Source organism: Pseudorca crassidens, chromosome X, assembly GCF_039906515.1.
Source record: "Pseudorca crassidens isolate mPseCra1 chromosome X, mPseCra1.hap1, whole genome shotgun sequence".
Classification (NCBI taxonomy): Eukaryota; Metazoa; Chordata; class Mammalia; order Artiodactyla; family Delphinidae; genus Pseudorca; species Pseudorca crassidens.
In genome coordinates, this window is record NC_090317.1 from 26280788 (window position 1) to 26301981 (window position 21194).

Consider the following 21194-nt stretch of genomic DNA (forward strand, 5'->3'; position numbering starts at 1 on the left):
TTTATCATCTTCCCCCACCCAACCCTCTTCTAGGTGTTATTTGATGCTTATTATAAAATACGAAACATATCACATCTAACTTCAGACTGAGAATAATTTATTCCTTATCAGCTCTTGGTAGAAAATAAGCCTTTCCCCTACCTAATTTCCAAAAGTTTTCTACTTTGAGAAGTCTAACTTCCTCAGTCTCATCAAGTTAGTATGCTTGCCCCCTCTTACTCTTCCCCCCCGCCAAAAGTTATCACTACACAAGTCTATAAATATCCCACTGGAAGGCAATGTATCACTGTGTAAAGAAGTGTGCTGGAATTAGGCAGAACTGGATTCAAAAGTAGGCTCTGCCACTAACTAGCTGAGTGAACGTGAGCAAGTCACTTAACTATTTTGAACCTCAGTAAATGAAAATACCACCAATTATCTCACATGGTTGTTTTAAGAAATAAAAATTAAATGTTAGGGAGCCTTGCTGTGTAGTAGATCCTATAAATGATATCCTGTAGATACACAAAGTTTATCATTAATGCAAAGCCAACTAGAGGAAACTAATTGACTACTTCTCTTCCAACATACAGGTCTTGAAGATGAGATATTAATAATGTAATTATAATGTAGGGTTACTTTCCTAGAAAACCTAAGGTTTTAATTACCATTTCAGAATCTGCATGATACATATTACACAATGAGACAAGAATTCAAAATCAGATAAAAACGTAATCCCTTGTCTGAAAAAGGTAAACTAGTTATAAGACATGAGTTTGGATATTCACCAATATTGTACATATAAACATTACATATTTATACACACAAATAATTATCTCTCATGTTAGGTTTGCTATTTTTTCTGCAGCAACCTGGATAACTGTTTCAGTCTAACTTCAAAGGTTTAGGAACTAATTCCCTACTAAACGATCTTTTCTAATATAATCCTGTATTGTCCAGATAATCCCTCTGAAATTTTTCAAGTATATTTAGAACACCCAAATATGAATCCAACCACTGAATATTCCTCAATGAATAGTAGCACTTTATGCATTGACATGTAACCAAAACTCAAAAAAGTACATATACTCAAACTGGAAAAATCCATTTGTCATTGACAAATTTGCTTTTCAAAAACATACCTTCAAGCTTCTACTTCCCTGCCAGCCATGGCTACCACCACTTCCTCAATTCTCCTGCCAGGAATAAAGTCTGAGGAATGTCTTTTGGCCTGAATGAGTGGTGGAAACAGGGAGGGACATATCCCAAAGGAAAAATATTATGGCTTTGCTAATATTTCCTACATTTTCTCTACTTCTTTAGCATAGAAGGGAAATTCTCAAAGGTTCATGTCCAACTATCTTTAATACTATTTCTTTAAATCACAAAAAAGGCCTTTTTTAGTAAGAGAATATTAAATGTGTTCTTTGTAGTAACATTCTAACCACCATAAAGTTTGCAAATTAGTTACAAGGCAGGAGATACATTGGTGAGTGTGGAAATATTCTTGCTTTTGAAAAGAGAAAAACGTTAGAAACCCAAGAAAAGAGAGTATCATACATCCCAGTCCTGAAATGGAAATACTACTTTAAATATACCAAACCTACATCATCATATGTATGTAGAGAATGAATTTAATGAATATCATATACTGCTACAAAGACATTTCAAGCTAACACTCCAACAAAGAATCCAAAGTCAAAAAGCAAAACACAAGCAGGGATAAATTTAAGTTCCTATTTAAACGCAAGCATTTACAACTTGAGGTAGAGAAAGACACACAAGAGTCCTATATAACAGAGTGATTGTTGATTGCCTCTTTTTCTTTTACACAGAAGCACAATATCACTTAGAAGGTCTCAACCTTTGGATAACAGTAACTGGTTACAGGGAATGATCATGGGCTTCTTTAACTTAGTTTATTAACAACCACCGAAGACTGAACTGAAGCATTGCAATGCTACATCAACAGTCCTTAATTGTTATTTTTCCCCAAAGCTTTTCAGAGTACTCCTTATTTTTAAATACTTGTCACTAATCTTAAATTAAGGACACTATCAAAACTGCATTGGGCTTCCCTGGTGGCGCAGTGGTTGAGAGTTCGCCTGCTGATGCAGGCAGCGCAGGTTCGTGCCCCGGTCCGGGAAGATACCGCATGCCGCGGAGCGGCTGGGCCCGTGAGCCATGGCCGCTGAGCCTGCGCGTCCGGAGCCTGTGCTCTGCAACGGGAGAGGCCACAACAGTGAGAGGCCCGCGTACCGCAAAAAAAATAAAAAATAATAAAAAAACTGCATTGATGGCTATTGGTTTTAGCTTAGTATTCTTTAATATACAGTAATCCCAGTACATAATGTTTCCAAAATGGGTTAGTTTTAACCCTTTTGGGGTGATAAAACTCAACTGACAACATTGACTGAGGGCAGAGACTATGTAGTTTACCACTGTATATCCCATCCCTGAAGGCACTTTAAGTACCAGCTGAAAAAACAACGAATGAACTCTTTTGAAAACTTGAATAAATGCAGTTATACATGTTGTACATTAATTTCACAGGGTTCTCACACCTCCACCCTATCCATGGGCCCCATATTAAAACCCAGCAATAGCTTTTTAAAAATACCAACTGCATTAATTTCTATAATAAATCAAATCCACAAAATAACCTTTTGTTTACCAGTCATTATGCAGCCCACAAATTCCTTCCTCTGGTCAGATATGCAGTCCCCACCTTCCAACTTCACGATGGCTTTAATGAACTAAACAAATGACTTTAAGAATTGAATAGACCTACTTAATAGCCTCTCAGTTGTTTATAAGATAGTGATGCCAACAAAACTTATAAAAGTGAACTAGCTAGCGGAAAAAAAAACAAATTCCTCAATGAAATATTAGAATAGCTAAGTATGAAGTCCTCTTAAGATCAGCTCTCTACTACTCACCCTCACTAAAAGAAAAAAGAGGGAAAAAAATCTTATTTTACAAAATAGTAAAATCTGTGATTATGCTGAAATCATTTCACCAAATGTTTAAATCATTTGGGGGGGGGGTGTGTACCACAAACAAACAGGCTGGGAATACAAAGCAGTTGCAAAAGTCACCAAAAATAAAAGACAACTATTAATTTTATGAAATGACACATCAATCTCCAAAAGACTTAATTTTCAAATTATGGTACAGAATCAGTTTAACTTCGAATAAGTCTCTAAACTAGACCTTTTTCTTTCTTTTCTAATACTACTTCTCCTTAGTCACAAAACTGTGTCTCTTTCAGCTTTCTTCTCAGAAGAAATTTTCCATCTAAGAGCCCCCATGAAATATCATACAATTCACATTTCCTCCTAAGAAACCCGTAAAGGGAGTCTAAACAATGTAAGGAAAACAAATACAGATGTAAACAGTAAAAGTAGTTATCATGGAGTTTTCTGTTTTTATTTAGGAGGACCTCACTCAGAGAAGTTGCTTTTCAACATTAAGACATCATCACTGAAGTCTTAAGAGTCACTTGAAAAAAGCCAACTGGAAATTCTACTGGGTTTTTAAAAACACTGTATCTTGTCTTTTACTGTCGACCCCATACCAATAAAAACTCCTCCAAAGAGTAAAAACAAACTCTAAGAATATGGCAGTGTAAAGTAATTTAAATCACGTTCATGCCCAAAGAAATCTCCATAGGGGTTTCGAATCTCTTCCTACCACTTACTAACTGGGCAAGTTACTTGGCCTCCTATGCTTTGGTTTTCTCTTCTAAAAAAGGGGTGGGAGTTGTTAATTAGGGTCATCATACATCCTAGTTACTCTGGGACAGTCCTAGTTTATACTGTTATCCTAGCATGCCATCCACTTAGTGCCCCCTTTCACTCTCAACAGTATCCTGGTTTGAACAAAAAATCATATGGTCATCCTACTTCAGAGGGTTATGAAGACTAAGTGAGCTAATACACATAAAGCATTTGTAATAGTGTCCTGCACACAGTAAGAGTACAGTTAGTGTTACCTATTGTTAATGTTAGTCACTGTCAAAGGCTTCTTATAAAAGGCTTTGAATAATATAATGAACAGAGCTCCTACAATATTCTTTTTTACAAATGAAATTATGCATTTAACTTCCCAAATTCAATATTCAATTATTTAAAACAACTAAGTAGCACTAACTGCTTGAAATCAACACTGACCAATTTATCCCACAGAAATGGCAGTATCAGCAACTGCATTCACTTTTTATCAAACGTTAAGTTTTAAGTAGAGGCTATATTAGGGTTACTGACAGGAAAGAAACCATGAAAAGTAAAACCTTGTTTGACATCAAACCAAGTCCCTTAATATTCTAGCAACTTTTCTCAACCAGTGTTCCTCATGTTATTAACCACAGAACTCAGAAAATGATTTGAGTGACAATTTCCTGAATTCTCCCAAGAACAGTACATAGCTAGTATCTTTCTAGATGCACTGGAGAGAAACTAATTTATTATATACAATGGATGCCTTGGGGCATAATTCTGTGGTAGAACACCAGTGGTATTCTTGGACTACAAAGGGGAAAATATGGATGAAAAGACTCAATATTGACTCTGGGTAGAAGACAGTATCACCTGGAAAAAATATTTCCTACAGAATAAAGCTTAAGGAAATGATTAACATAAAATATATAAATTTGACTCATGGCTGTGAAAAGCACTAATATTTTTGGTTTTACCCCATTTCCACTAATTTATCTTAGGCCAGCTACACGATATCTAGCATTCCTTCAGATTAGAAAAGTTCTAGTTATAGTTTATGAAAAGCAGGAAGGAGAAAGAGGAAAAGCAAAGAAAGCTGAAACCAAGATTCTGATCACTAATGAACCAAATAATCCAGGGCAGCAATATTAACTATTACCTGATAAAAAATAAGAACAAGAAATTTTAATTAAGTGAAAAGATGAACTAGAATAGAAAGTAGAAACAGATAAGGTACTAACACTTAGAAGAAAATATTTTTAAGGTACCATTAAATAACCAAAAAAACCCTACAGAACCAATCAGAGCAGTGAATTATAAGAGTCACCTAAATTCTCTTTTCAAATCACTCGATAAACATGCTGAATGATTGGGGAACTATTCTCAGACACACTTAGCTCCATTCTATATAGAGCTTAAATGACAAAAGAAAAAAAAATCAGTGAAACCACTCTATCTACCATAGTATGACCCCCCAAAAATTAAGAATACAATTCAACATATTATCCCATCTAAAACAAAAAAATATATATATTATTCCACAAACTTTTGTATAATGAGCATACTCAAACAAACCTAAAGCTCAGATTTATTTCAACTATTTCAACTATTAGTATAAAACACAATTAGACCGTTCATCAGGCAGCAACTCATCTAACCCTACATTAAAAATCTGCATTAACCCTGTACTATACGTGAAAAAAATCTTCATTTTGTAACACTGAAAAGATACATGCTTTCAATGATAGATATCCCAAGACCTAACACAGTTAAGAGAAACTACTGAGTTTAACAAAAAAGTACAAAGGTTTTGAGGCCAGGCTAATATGCGTGTGAATTCAGACTGTCAATTATTATCATGTGACAAGTCATTTATTCTCTGAGAGCCTCAATTTCCCCATCTGTAAAATGACAACCATCTATCTTGCAAGGTAGCAGAGAAGTTTAAACAATACATGTTAAAACACACAGTGTACAGTTATTGGCATTTAAAAGTCACTCAATTGGCAACTAAATTAAGAGTTTCTTAGAATATCTCAGGATTCAACCAAGTTATAGGTCAAATCCCATTAAAACAAATGTTATTCATGCAAAAGTGTAAATAGGACCTGCTTTTTCCCCCCTAACAACATTCAACAGAATTTAAACAATATATATATATTTATTGCGATCACAAGCTGTTTATATTTACCAGTGTTTGGGTGTTCCTGAAGAATTTAAAGGGATACAGTAGGGAGCCAATCGCAAAGATTGAACAATATATTTTTATAAAGGAATTTTACCTTTGAGGTCTACATTAGATTATCCAGAGTTTACAGAAATCGCTCTAGTTTGTCTCATCAAGCCTAGTCATGTATTTTCCAATTAAAATAAAAAAGAACAGATCATCAACATTATTCACCCTCCCCTCATTTGGGGGAGAGGATGGGGCTTAAAACAATTTCAATAATCTCTAGACTAGACCAACCATATGTAAAGATTTGTTTTCTTCTGGCTAGTAGCAAAGATAGAACTATAGCAAGCATACATTAAAAATACAGTTCAGAAAAAAAAATACAGTTCAGGTAGCAGATTACCATAGCTGCTAAAGAGATGTAGTTTTTTTTTTAAATGCACATATACAAAAATTAAGACTCCACCAAGCAACACCACTCACACTGACAAAATATAAAATTTGGTTAAATTAAATACAAAGCAGGCAACTCAGGAGACTGAAAAATATCAAGCTGACAATTTTGTTTTCTCATGTATCTTTGGCAAAGAGAACACGCAATAACCACCACTCATGATATCCAGAGATATCAGAAAATTATTATACAGGAGCAGTACTGAACCACAAATTAAAAGTCCTAAATATGTATCAAATGTAGAAATTACACAAATAAAATACATGTAAAGAACTCTTAAAATAATCTGTATCTTTAAAGTTTCTTCTTTACTCTCTGATAATTAACGGTGTTTCAATATATACTGACACCCATAGATAACTGGGACTATCCCTTGCCTTTGCTATGCTCCCCAACTCCCAAAATAGGTATAGGATAGAGCTCCACTACACAGTAAACTGTTGGGTTCAAGTCTTCGAATAATCTAATAGCGAAGTCAAAGTACTAACACAAGACCAGTGTTTTTTTAACATGTGAGACAAAAAAGTCACATTAAAGATATGAACCTTATCCCATTGAGGTGTAATAGATCATTGCGTCCATCTACTGTAAATTTTAAGCTCGAAAGTTAACTTGCAGCATCAAAAACTGAAGTCTTCCATCTATTATAAAGAACCCAAAGAGGAATATGCTATTCACTGTTTACTCCCTTCCCACACATAATTGTGGGTGGCATCAGTTAAACATGCAGAGTATTAAGCATTACTAAACTGTCCAAGGTGTATATTCACATCTAACCCTATATTCCCAAAGGGTAGTTAGAGCCTGAGCCTGTCCCCCACCCCAACCCACCCATTTTAATTCACAGGTTCTCAGGAGACCACCAACGTCATTAAGGTTCAAAAAGAAAACAATGAAAAAATAATGTATAATTTAATTTCATTAAAATCTTGAGTACTTGGGCTTTAAAAAAAAAAACCTAACTAAATAGACTTCAAAGTTACCAAACTCATAGTTTGTTGCTTTAGTAGTTTAGCTCTTGCCTCACAATAAAATAAATCTGAAGTCACAATCCTCAACATTTAAGATTATTCGCATATAAGAGTTCAAAATACATAATCTGTCTTCTCTTAACATCCTTCTAAAGCTAAAGTGATGAATACGAAATATACAAACAGACTAATATTAACAATCACGAAATGTCTGTCCCCAGCCTAGGGTGGAATTTTTGCTTTAATAATGATTAGGGATCACACTTCGCCAAATACAGAAGTTAAATATCCATTATTTTCGGTTCCCTTTAAAACTTTGACGTATGTTCAGAAATACATCTTATAGGGTGAAAAAACCTGCCACTGAACAACACAAAATTGCAGAAAATAAGGCACTTAACTTCAAATGATCTACAAATTCTTTGTAGGAGCAATTTACAAATACACTAATTAAGGAGACTGAAGGTTTTAATGGCATCGCATTTTTACTTTACTGTTGATGGGTATTGGTCAGATGTTCTTAATATAAAACATTAAAATATTTTACATATCAACCTTTAACTATTTATGGCATCAGATGGTTAAAAGTGGGGGGAGGGGAGCTTTAACTCATTTTGTATGTAAACATTCATTTTCAGATCAATTTTTTAAAAAACCACCCCACCCCCACTGCCCGTCTCTGATACCTTAGGATGCTATAGTTATTTCACAGTGGGAAAGATCAGGTAAGAAGTAGATTTCTTTTCCAATCCTCTTCTCTACCCATTCATTAAACACCAAATACTGAAACTGAATTCAACTCCTACCTCGATCTTCTTACCAGGAATGCTCCCTAGGGCACCCGAATCCCTTCCACTGTCATTTATTCCAACTGCCAAAGCCCCTCCTATTAATAGTAAATCCCTTTCATACTGACTCACTGGAACTCCAACTTAATGAAATAGACACCAAGCAGAATTTACAAAATTTGCTAATGGAATTTTCCTATTTTCAAAGGATTAAAAAAGAAACTAAAAGTAGAGCACGTTCAGACTAAGTTACAAACATTTAAAGTTCAACCAATTTATAACCATTTATCTTGCTTATTCTATACTGGTTCAATTTAAATATTTTTTGAGTTTGTAAGTCAGACATTGTGTAATTACTTATACACAAGGCCAAGTTTCCCAGGCAAATAATATGTAAATATAAACTTAAGTCATTACACCAAAATTGCAAGACAATCTGAATTTTTTTCTTCCAAATTTTTTGTTTAAGTATGGAAACATTCAAGTACACGCTAAAGTAGAGAGAATAGTACAATGAGCTCTCCTGTACTCATCACCCAGCTACAATCATCAACTCAAGGCCACTTTTGTTTCATCTCTACCTCCCACCTCTCCCCCAATTATCTTCAGAAAAGAATTAAAAGGAAGACACTGTGCTCAGTATGTACAGAGAAAAATCCAAAGATAAAAAAGTATCAAAGACTAGCAAGAAGTCAAGAATCTAACAATGTAACTGTACAGCCACCCTATACAATTACTTGTTAGGTGGTAAATTTTTTTTAAGAATTCGGATTTTTTTTAAACAGGGAAATACCCATCTTTAAGAATCTGATAAAGCCAATAAGATCCCAAGGACATATTTAAAATTACGTCTAAAAGGGTAAATAAGAATGTGATGAAAATGAACTTAAACATTTACAATTAGCTTGCATTCACGTAGCACCTTGGCTCAAAACTAAAAAAAAAAGACTATTTAACATAATGTGTCATAAAATTACAGTTCAAGCACTTGAAAGACCGCTGAACACTTACGCCTTAACTGGTCCTTCTGATTCCTAATTATAGATTGATATCAATGTAGGAAAAAAAACAGGCATTTTAACGTAAGTGGTTTAAAATGTTCAAAATTACCCCACCGTTCACTGGAAAATATATGAAATCAAGTCTAAACTACCTGAATTGTATGTCATTAAAGAGAAATGTATCCACCTTCCAGGCCGATTTTTTTTAATAAGTTCACATATACCCTTAAACGCAACGCGCTAGGCTACAGATAGAATTAGGAGACCGCCTCCTGCTTTTGCTCCTAACCAATACGCAGAGAGAGAAGGTTGGCAGGAAAGTGCTGCGAGGACAGTAACAAACACCAGCAGCTCCCGAGCAGGCCCTGCTAGAGCCAGGAATGACGCACTTCGGTAACCCGACTCTTTCTCCCCTCCACCCCCGCCCCCAGCAGCGGTGCTGACACCGCCAACAGCCCGGAGTAGGAAAAAAGACAACAGAAAAAAGGCAGAGGTTGGACCGCACCAGGTTTCATCAAGAAACCTCGATTATTCCTCTTTCGACACTAACCACTAGGACTAAACAGGAAAAGAAGCTTCGTGCTTAAGCAAGTCCCATCATGGTGGTTTAAGAGTCACTAAATTAAGCTGATAATGAGCCCAATCCACAGAGACAAATACAGGGTGTGGCTGCCGTGAAATACGGCGGTCCGTGGGAGAAAAGGGGTATGGAATTTACACTCCAGTGTGAGGGGAAGATGGGGCTCTACGGTGGGGGGGGGGAGGGCGGCCCGCGCATTTTAAGGAACCATTTCAAACCAACACGAGCTCTTCGTTTACTTAAATCTAATCCTACACATCAAAAGTTTCTAATAGATATATCACGTAAACTGTAAATAACCATTTAATCAAACACCATGACCCTCAATTAACAAACTACATCCAAGAGAAAGGGGGGGGGCGGTAGGCAACAACATATAAAACATTTCTAGGCCACAGAAGAGAAAGTCTCATAAACCAGATGAAACTACTAATGCAATATTAAAAATTAAAGCTGAACACTGCAGCACGAAAAATCACACGATAAAACCCATTACAGTTCATGATTAAAAATAAAATGGCATATACACCAAGGGGGAGCGGAAACTAAATGTCGAAAGTACAGCGGTTTATAAAAAAACTAAAGGCAAAACAAGACATTCTCGCGACGGGGGAAAAAAAGGGCAGAAATCAACAATACGTTTACGAATGTAGGCCAGAAGAAAATGAGAACGGGGCTCAAAGTTTTGCGGAACTACTTGATGCTGTTTCCCACACCTTCTCTCTCCCATGGCCCATCCGACCCTTTCCGTCCTAAAATCGCCGTCCACAGATCACCGGGTACGTGAGAGAAGAAAAAAGAAAGTCGACCCCAAGCAAGAATAAAAGTGTGGAGGGAAAAAGCAGAAGCTGCCTACCTGGGGCAAGGATCAGCTCAGTTCGTGCCTTGAGAAAGACAGTGCGGGTGGGGGTGGGAACGAAAAGCAGCACTAAAACTAAAACAAAAGTGGCGCCAAAACCCCCCAACAAACAGCCTTCCACTCCCGCCCTTCCCCCCTCCTCCCATGCCAGGCAGGCAGGGCCCCCTTCGGGGCAAGGTCTGCACGCGGGGGCCAACACCGCCAGACCCCAACCTATTCAGAAAATTGTTGCCCGAAGAAAACTGACCGAAGTCGGGCCTCGGAAGGGATGGAGAGATCGATGCCAATCGCTTTCCCCGGCAGTTCCCCACCACGCGCTGGAGATGATGGGGCGGGGGAGAAGCAGAGGGGCCCGTCACATGAATGTTGTTCCCTCTCTAGGAAGGGAGGAAGAGAGGGAGGGAGAGGAGGGAGGGAGGAAAGGAAGGAGGGGAAGGGAGAAGGGAGGGGGCACGAGGGAGGGGTGTGATCAGAGTAGATTTTCCCTCGCCTCCCTCGGTCCGAGGCCCAAATATACACAAGCGAGCCTCCTCGCCTCCCCTCCCCCCTAGGTTCCCAGCACCACCATTTTGCTCTCTTCCTTCCCCTCGCCGCGATGCCGCGCTCTCCCCCACCCCAACCGCGGCCGCCCGGCCTTCCCCACTACGGCTCGCACCCCACCCCACCTCCAGTTCGGGCTCTCCCAGGCTTAAGAGCCTGCCGGAGAAAAGGCACCTAAATCTAACACTACACCGAGAAGCAGAGCCTCCATCTTGCGCTGCTCCGCGTTCTCCATTTTGGGCCACCCATGGGGGGGGGGGTCTCCGTAGAGGCCCCGAGGGAGAGTGGGGCGAGGGAAGGAAGAGAAAACCTTCAGCGAGGGTAGTCGAAAAGAAGAGTCCTGCGGTAGAAAGCCACTCTAGGAGTAGGAGGTAGGGAGGAAGGGGGGCTGGAAGTTCTTGGTAGTGCTGAGGGAGCCACTTGGGGGAAGAGGGGAGAAAGAAGGGCTGGGGGTTACGCGGGGACGAGGAGGCTTCTCCCCGCCTTCACTTGACCGCCCGCTCCACGGCGGGCCCCGCTGGAGGCAAAGGAAGAAGAGAGGAAATTAAACGGCAAGAGTGCCCAGTGTCTTTCCCTCCCAACTCCTCTCTCGCGCCCTGTTTCAACCACACGCGCCTCACGGTGGGCCCCGCGCCCTCCGGGTGCCCCTCCAAACTTCTAGAAGCTTCGCCTCCGCCATTTTATAACTTACCTCCCCCCTCAGCGTATACAGAGGCAGCAACGAGACTGTTCGCCTCCCCCACTCCTCCTTCCTTCTTTCTCAGGCCGGGGGCTTCTTCACCCCTGGGCTGGTACAAGATATTTTTCCCTTCCTCTTCTTTACACCCTCGAATTCTACTCAGGGACGGAAGCTCCCGCGGTTCTAGAGCGGTGGGGGGTTTTGAAAGTGGCGGTCGGATCCGGCGGGTTTTTTTTTTTTCTCTCTCTCTCTCTCTTTTTTTTTTTTTTTTTTTTTTTTTTTTTTTTTTTTGGTGGCGCTTCGGGATTGTTTGGGGTGTTCGCTCTTCGGCGACTTGGAGGCGAATGGAACGCGCAGGCGCCATCTGTCGGCCGCGAACCCGCGCCCGGCTCCCGTTGGGAGGGAGCGTCATCTAGCGGCAAAGAGTCGCCACTGCAACGCCTGGCCCCCTGCCCTCCCACCCAGCATCCTCCTCCCAATCTCCAGCCAATCGGGGCCGACTGCCTCCCGGGTTCAGCGTCTCCGACGCCGCCTCCCAACGAGGCGCCCGCAGGGGCGCGCCGCCGAGTGGGGTAAACAAGGTGGCGTGCTCGCGCCTGACTTACTCATTCGTTTAGCAGCGCTTCCGCCGCGCAGCCGGGCGCGCCGCGTTTCCTCTTTCTTTATTGGGGGGGGGGGGGGGGTCGAGGGGAGGGCGGTAGGAATGTCCGGAGGAGCCCCCGTGCTGTGGGAAATCGGAAACTGGGCTCGCTGGGGACTCGTGCTCCGGGCCTCTCCGCCCCCCGCGCAGCCCGAGGTGGCAGCCTAGTCGGGCATCACCCTCCGACGTCCACTTCTGTGACAGGCCCCAGCGAGAGGGCCTTTGGCCCTAGATCCCGGACCCTCGCTTCACCGCACTGCCTACTCCTTCCCACCGAAAGAACTCAACTCGCGTGACTCCGGCACCTGATCCTAAGTGATTTAGAGGGGTTGTTTTTTGAGTTGTTTTGTTTTGTTTTGCTTGTTTTTTGCTTCGGGTGTGGAGAGAAAGCGAGCTGATTCTCTACCGGGAAGACCTGGCACTGGAGAAAAAAAAATTTTTTTTTTCTTTATAACACTAGTCCCGTCTCCCAGAAAACGTGGTCTGTCTCTCTCCAGGGTCTAGGAGACTTAGGGAACTGGGCTACTAGGCTAGGCCGGGCGCTGGAACAGTTTATTCTCCACTCTTGGGGCGGAGGGGAGGAACAGGACGGAGCGAAGTGGAGGGAAATCGAAAATCGGGCAGAAGGAGTCGAGGAGCACCTACCCGGTGTTCCCCGCCTCCCCCGCTTATCCACAGTCTTCCTGGAAGCGTGGGTGGAGGCGGCCTCGCTACTTAGTTAAGAATTTTGGTTCCTTCTTATCCTGCCTCCTCACCCCTCCCTCAAGATGTTTGAAATGCGAAAGGATACCCTATCGCTCCTTCGACCCCAAACTCTTAAGTCTTTATCCTTTTTATTTATTTTTTTGTTTGTTTCGAATCCAGCGTCCCGGACCTTTGACCGCCGAAAGCTCTCTACGGGGGGGCGGGGACGGGGGGCGGGGGGGGAAAGGATCAACTCGGGGACGGCTTGTCCTCCGAAGCGCCGCTTTTCCTCGGACGGGGAGAAGTGACCTATTACAGTGTTTCCCTTGCTGTTACAAATTTATACAATAGTGTTTAGTTAATAAGAGCTGTTTCTTTTTCTTTAATTTTTGGTTAAGCTATTCTTTTAATATTAAATTAGATTTAAATTAGAAGGAAAAATGTATTTAATAACAAGACAAATTTTCCAAATGAGAAATAATGCAAGCCCCGTGTTAAGTCGTGGAGAATTCACCCGATATCGCTTCTAAAACATTCCTAAAGCAATATAATGATTATTTTCAATCCTTAAATTATATCTTTATCACGCCTGTGTCTTAGGATAGGAGAGAAACTCTGTTCACTGGTTTTTAAATTTTTTCCTGCAACTTTAAAAAAGTTATGGTATATTTATTCAACTGAAAAATAAAAGTTAAACAGAATCATCTAAATATCAATAACAAGAAATAAAATCTGAGACATTTTTACTTACCTCAAAAACTTTGGAGAGTGGAATACTGTTCAAAATAAATTTCCGTTTCTTTTATAGACCATCTTTGGTAGAATGTTATTCAGTTTTTAACAGATTCAAGTCACAGAATGATGCAGCTAGAACATTAAATAGGGAGTAGTGGAAATTTTACAGTTATATAAGTTAATGCAAAATTCCACTTAAAGTAATAGAAAAATTGGGCTCTGTACCAAATCATTTTACATTAATTTAGTTCAATTGTGCCAATTTAATATCAATTGATATTAAATGATTTCCTTTTTAGTATTAGCTGAAAATTACTGGTTTTCTGGTCCAAACATCACATTGAAAGTACATGGTACAAATAGTTTTTTATTTTATAAATTAACATTATCAGCTGATTGTCTATGTAGCAACTGAGACTTCTTTAAACAATTTTATACTTTGAACAAAATTGAAAACTTCCTCTGTTTAGTAAACTTACTTTCATTTTGTAAAAATTACCACTGAAGAAAATTAATAAGTGTAACTGGTGTAACATCAGAAATTTTATAGCAAATATATACCAATATTTGAGAATGTTTCACAGTAGCTCCTCTTTCTTTCTAGAGTTCATTCAAAAAATATTTTTTAAACCTTCAATATGTTCAGACCAGAGTGCTGTGTGCCCCAGTCCTATCTGAGAAGTGGAATTTATTTCCTAGGGTACTGAAAGACCAAGAGTACATCCTTAGAATTTGAGGACAAAGTGAGAAAATGTCATCAAATGAAATATGTAACTGATGTAAAATAAGCTTTAATCTTAATTATTTGTAGCATGTCCTTCATGAGATAATATTGTAATGGCAGAAGCTTTTGGTGCCTGATAAGAAATACTGAGAAAGTAAAGTTGAATAGTTAGAATATTTGATACTGTGTAAGGGGCAAGACAGTATTTGATGCAAAAATATTTTGTTCTTTAGAAATGCGTACCCCACTGTGTAGCAGAGATGATCCTCCAGTCTTACCACAGTCAGAATAAAGCATACCACAATTCTCTTTGCTCCGACTCCATGTAAATGGAGCAAGCTTCTGATTATAATTAGGTTTTCCAGATAGTCTCTTACTTTACACAGCATACATATATATTTTTTATTTTCTAACACCATTCTATATGTTACCTAAAATCCAGAAGCCTAAAGATGAATATGTTTGAGTCCACAGAAATTTAAAATTATGTGTATCAAAATACCATAAACAAGGTCAAAAGGTAAACTATAAGTTGTGAGGAAATATTTGCTACACGAATGAAAGAGGCTCATTTCCTTATATACAAAGAACTCTCACAAATCAATAAGATAAAAATACTCCAGTAGAAAACTGAACAAAGGATATAAACTGTCAACTTATTGGACAAGAAATGCACATGGCTAGTAAATATATAAAATAGTGCTCAACTTCATTCACCACTAAGACATGCAAATTAAATACCACTTTTACCATATTGGCAAGAGATTTTAATTTTTTTTCTTTAATTAATTTATTTATTTATTTTTGGCTGTGTTGGGTCTTCATTGCTGCACGCGGGCTTTCTCTAGTTGTGATCAGGGACCACTGTTTGTTGCGGTGTGCAAGCTTCTCATTGCAGTGGCTTCTCTTGTTGCGAAGCACGGGCTGTAGGCGCGCAGACGTCAGTAGTTGTGTCACACGGGCTTCAGTAGTTGTGGGTGCATGGGCTCTAGAACGCAGGCTCAGTAATTGTGGTGCACGGGCTTAGTTGCTCCGCGGCATGTGGGATCTTCTTGGACCAGGACTCGAACCCGTGTCCCCTGCATTAGAAGGCAGATTCTTAACCACTGCACCACCAGGGAAGCCCTTAAATTCTGATAATACTCAATGTTGGTGAAGAACCAAGAATTCTTATATACCATTGGTGGGAGTGTAAATTGTTTAAAAAATGAAGTCATGTCATAACATGAAAAATTGACCTAGCATTTCCATTTCTAGGAATCTATCATACAGAGATGCTCATGCAATTATACAGAGATTATATAGAAGATTTTCATTATAGCTTTGTAATAAAGAGAAACTGACAATGATAGAAATGGCGTCATTAGGGGACTGGTTAAGGAAATTGTGATACATCCATACAATAGGGTTTTATGCCCACCATTAAGGCAATTAAGTATGTATTTATCTACTGATACACAAATATGTCTAGGATGGGTTAAGTGAAAAAAAAAATCAAGTTGGAAATAGCTTGTATAGTATGATCCCATTTGTGAATATGTATATTTACAAACATATATATGTGCTTGTATAGGCATAAAACATTCCTGAAGAACATACAGGAAACCTAACAGGTTAGCAATACCTCTCAGGAAATAGGTGGTACAGGGTTCCAGGGCTTGTAAGTTAACTTTTCACTTTATACATTGTTATGTTAGTTTTTTTTTTTTTAAGTGAGCATGTATTACTTAGGTAATTTTTACGATCTTGTACTCGTTACTCCAGAAAACAGTTTGGCAGTTTCTTATAAAGTGAAACATACAGGGCTTCCCTGGTGGCTCAGTGGTTAAGAATCCGCCTGCCAATGCAGGGGACATGGGTTCGAGCCCTGGTCCAGGAAGATCCCACATGCCGCCGAGCAAACTAAGCCCATGCGCCACAGCTGCGGAGGCTGCTCTCTAGAGCCCGGGGGCCACAACTACTGAAGCCCGCACACCTAAGAGCCCATGCTCCACAACAAGAGAAGCCACTGCAATGAGAAGCCCGCGCACCGCAACGAAGAGTAGCCCCCGCTTGCGGCAACTAGAGAAAGCCTGTGCGCAGCAACAAAGACCCAACTCAGCCATAAATTAATTAATTAATTAAAAAAAAATAAACATACACTTACCCTATGACCAGCAATCTTACTCCTGACCATTTATCCCAGAGAAATGAAAACTTATGTTTACACAAAAACCTGTACATAAATGCTCATGGCAAATGTACTTTAAATGGCCAAAATCAAGAAATAACCCAAATGTCTATAAACTGGTAAATGGCTAAACAAACTATGGTACATTTATACCATGGAATACGACTCAACAATGAAAAGGAGCTATTGATACATGCAACAACTGGGATGGACCTCAAGGGCATTATGCTTAGTGGAAAAAGCCAATCTCAAAGAGCCACACAATATGATTCCACTATATAAATTCTCAGAATGATAAAATGATAGTGATGGAGAACAGATTAATGGTTTCCAATGGTTAGGGTTGGGGAAAGGGTGTAACTATTAAGGAGTAATGGGAGAGAGTTTCTTTGTAGTGATGGAACAGTTGTGTATCCTGATTGTGGTGATGTTAACTTAAATCTACACATGTGATAAAATTTTATAGAACTTGGGACTTCTCTGGAAGTCCAGTGGTTAATACTCCTCACTTCCAATGCAGGGGGGCGGGTTCGATCCCTGGTTGGGGAACTAAGATCTCACATGACCCGCAGCATAGCCAAAAAAATAATAATTTTATTGAACTACACACACACACAGACACACACACACACACACACGACTATATGAAAAAAATGGTGAAATCCAAATAATGTCTGTACTTGAGTTAATACTATTGTATCAGTGTCGATTTCCTGGGTTTGACATCGTACTATGGTTATGTAAGCTGTTATCGTTGGGAAAAGCTGTGTGAAGGGTACATGGAATTCTCTGTATTATTTTTGCAACTTCTTGTAAGTTCTAAACTATTTCAAAATAAAAAGTTGTAATAAAAAATTTAATGCTGGTAATAAAAGAAAAAATCTCTGGTTATTAGAAAGGTAATTACTCCATTATAAATTAATAGATTGAATTTCTCATATACAAATCAACTTCTTGTGAACTGAGGTATAATGACTTAATTTCTGAAATCCTTATCAATATTCTATGAACTTATATGATTAAGGGCTTGATACTTTGATACTCAGGAGAAGACTGTGGACTGTGGTGTCAACAGGAACTAGATATATCAATAAGCCTTATCCGAAATGAATAGCTGGTACCTACTGAGACATCTCAAATGTTATGTTACTGAATTTGCTGATTTTTTTTCTTACTTTGAATAACATACGATATTTCCAGTATCAGTTAATGGAACTGAAGCTATATCTTTATACGAAAGATTCAATCTGTCACATCCAACCCTTCCTACTTCTCGTCTAAACTGCAATAATAGTCCTATGTCCAGTTTCTTTTGCATCCAATCCAATCCTGATTAGAATACTCTACCTTACTTCCTTACTTTTATGCTTGCTTACTTGCTTCTTTCTTACTCCCTTACTTACTCTAACTCATTCACTTACATATTCTCTTATTGGCTCACCTGGTCAAAAACAATGCTCCACAAACACTAATGTGCTTAAGAATTACCTGGGAATCTTGCTAAAATGCAAATTCTGATTCAATGAGCCTGAGGCTAGGGCGGTACCTCAGATTCTGCATTTCTGACAAACTCCCAGTTCGTGCCCAGCCCATGCTGCTGGTCTAAAGTCCACACTTTGAGTGTGAGGGCCTGAGGAACAAAGTACAAACTCTTTAGGGTAGTTTTTAGTGCCTTCCACGGAGTCTTATCCAAATCTCATCACTCATAACTGTGAACTTTGCTGGGGCAGTGTCTGTATAGGTCACTGTTGTATCCCCAGCGCGTAGTATTGAGCCTGAAACAAGATAGGTGCTCAAAAAACATTAGATGGATGATTGAAGGAATGACTGACTGAACTAAACAATTCCCTGCTCATATACCGTACATTCTAAGCAAACTAAATTACTTCCCATTTTCCTGGTACTTTCCCACGTATACCTTTTCTCACACTATTTTCTCTCCTTTCCTAAGATTTGCCCCATTCAAATTCTCTTCATCATTTTTGGTTTTTTGTTTTGTTTTTGCTTTTTTTTGGCTGCACCTCGTAGCTTGTGGGATCTTACTTCCCCAACCAGGGATCAAACCTGCGCCTGAGGCAGTGAAAGCACAGTCTTACCAATGGACGGCCAGGGAAGTCCCAAATTCTCTTCATCTTTAAATGCCCAGTTTAAAGGAGAAAATCTCCATAAAGCCTTCCCCGATGTCCCAGTACGGAAATGATCTCTCTCATTTTGCAAGCCTCTTCCCTACCAGATTTTGAATGCCTTGCAAATAATAACGATAGTGTTCATGTTTTGTTCACATTTGCTATAACCACCATGCCTAGCACAAATGTTGGCATATAGTAGAAAATCAATGTTTATATTAAACTGAAATGGGAGAATAAAAGAATTATCTAGATCAACACTATGTATTAGAACTCTTTGCAATGATGGCAAGTTCATAATCTGTGCGGTCCAGTATGGTAGCCACAAGTAGCTACTGAGCACATGAAATGTGGCTATAGTACAACTGAGGAACTGAATTTTTTATTTTATTTAATTAAAGTGTAAATGGCCACATGTGGCTAGTGGCTAAGTATTGGACCATGGCTATCTAGATAATTCTAGTTACAATTGTTCTTCATTCAGCAGTATTTACTGTGCCAGACACAAAATAGGCTAGGAGCTGATGATACAAACATGAATAATTCATGGTCCTTGACCTCAAAGAGCTTGCAACCTATTAAGAAAAGATGGGATCAAATAAATCCAATCAAGTGTTAGAGGTGCTATTGTAGAAGATTGACAAAGTAGAATGTGTGTACAAAGGTGAATATGGGCAGGAGTCAGAAGAGGATTTGTAAGCAAAGTAAGATTAGTATTCATCAGGTAAACAAAAGATAAAAAGCTTTGCCCAGGGAGGAGGGTAAACAAAGGCATGGAAGTCAAAGCAGTGAGACCCTCTCCTGGAACTACAAGTAGTTCGTTTGATTTATACCTAGGAATTGGAAGGCAGAGAGCTCTATTAAAAGGAGAGCTGGAGAAGTTTGTGCTGGAGTCATAGGCAGGAGCCCAATCCCAGAGGGTCCTTGGAATGCCTTGCTAAGGAAGGAGCCCGGTATCCCACAGGCCACGGGAAGACATGGAAGCCACCTGCTCATTTTGACATTTTAGAAAGATGTCTCTGGAAGACAGATTGGAAAGGGTTAGACAGTCTGAGAGGTGATGGGGCTTGGACTAAATAAGCAGTGGTAGTGAAAATGTAGTCAGGATTTAGATAGGGTATGTGTGCTTTTTAGCTTGAAATCAGATGATAATTACAGTGAACATCTTTGTTTTGTCTTTATTTGATAATCCATTCGATTTTCCTCTCTTTCCTTTTATTTCTTTCTTTTTTCTTTTCTTTTCCTTTTCACATACAGGGACACAGCCTTCACTGAATGGCCAAATCTCCATGGAAGCAAAATCGAAACTTGGTATGACTATCTGGAAATTTCAAGGAAAAAACTGCTTTCTGCTTAAATCATTTCAGAAATAGTAGCCAAAATAACTCATTCCTTCAGCAGCTAATACTTTCATCACTTAATGCTGCCACTGATCCTAGCTATTTGTATTAAGTAGTTAAACATGTCATAGGATTTGTTTACATAGACAGATGACATTTGCCTTATTTTTTTGAGCGCCAACATTTAATAAACAACAACAAAAAAGACATCATGGCACAGGCAGACCTATCAACTCAAACTTATGGATTACTTTGAAGGTCCTATTGTGATGCAGGATTTTTCAGTATGTTCAAGAGACATTTATCATTTCAAATCCATACACATTTAATGGTTACATTATTTTTCATTTTGTTTGTTGCCGTTGTGGAACTGTTGCTGGGTATTCACTTTTATAGAAATAGCAATTTTTGGAAGCAGTAACATTGTTGTCAGCAGAACAACACACCAACACAGCCACCCCAAATAAACATTTTTAGCTATTTCCCTATATTGCGGAAAGTGATTTGGTTAAATTTAGCATTGTCCAGGGACCTCCCTAGTGGTCCAGTGGCTAAGACTCCGTACTCCCAATGCAGGGGGCCCGAGATTGATCCCTGGTCAGGGAACTAGATCCCACATGCTGCAACTAAAGATCCCTAAAGATCCCGCGAGCCACAACTAAGACCCAGCGCAGCCAAATAAATATTTAAAATAAATAAATAAATGAATAAATTTAGCGTTGCCCAGAGCCTCCAATAAGACTCTTTTTTATTGGCATGCATGCAAATTTGTAAAGCCAAAGTCATATTAGTAACTAAGAGGGACACTAACTTTAATAGCAACAAAGACGACTCCTTGAATTTAAGTGCAGTATTTCTTACTAGTAACTACGAATATTAAGTAAAATTCAAATTCTAGAACCACTGTCAACATTTGATGTCTATCATTGGTAGCAAGTTTACTGTTATATGCTGATAGCACTTCTAATGTTAGACTCTAGAAATTAATGCTAGAACTGCTTGTGGAAAGATTAAGAGGTGTGAAGAAAGGATGAA

The 21194-nt window shown here is 39.3% G+C and overlaps 1 protein-coding gene across 6 annotated transcripts in view; it reads right to left on the reverse strand.

Annotated features, from left to right (window-relative positions):
- STAG2 (STAG2 cohesin complex component) overlaps nt 1-12052 on the reverse strand; it is a 116105-nt gene extending 104053 nt beyond the window's left edge. For 2 of the 6 annotated variants that reach the window (XM_067723525.1, XM_067723519.1), the window contains exon 1: nt 10769-10904. The gene's annotated coding sequence lies outside the window, so the exon portion shown is untranslated. Of the gene's footprint in view, nt 1-10518; nt 10642-10768; nt 10905-11186; nt 11325-11752 lie in introns of those variants that run through there. The other 4 variants (XM_067723524.1, XM_067723520.1, XM_067723521.1 and 1 more) reach the window with 4 other exon arrangements.
- Between the last annotated feature and the right edge of the window lie 9142 nt (nt 12053-21194).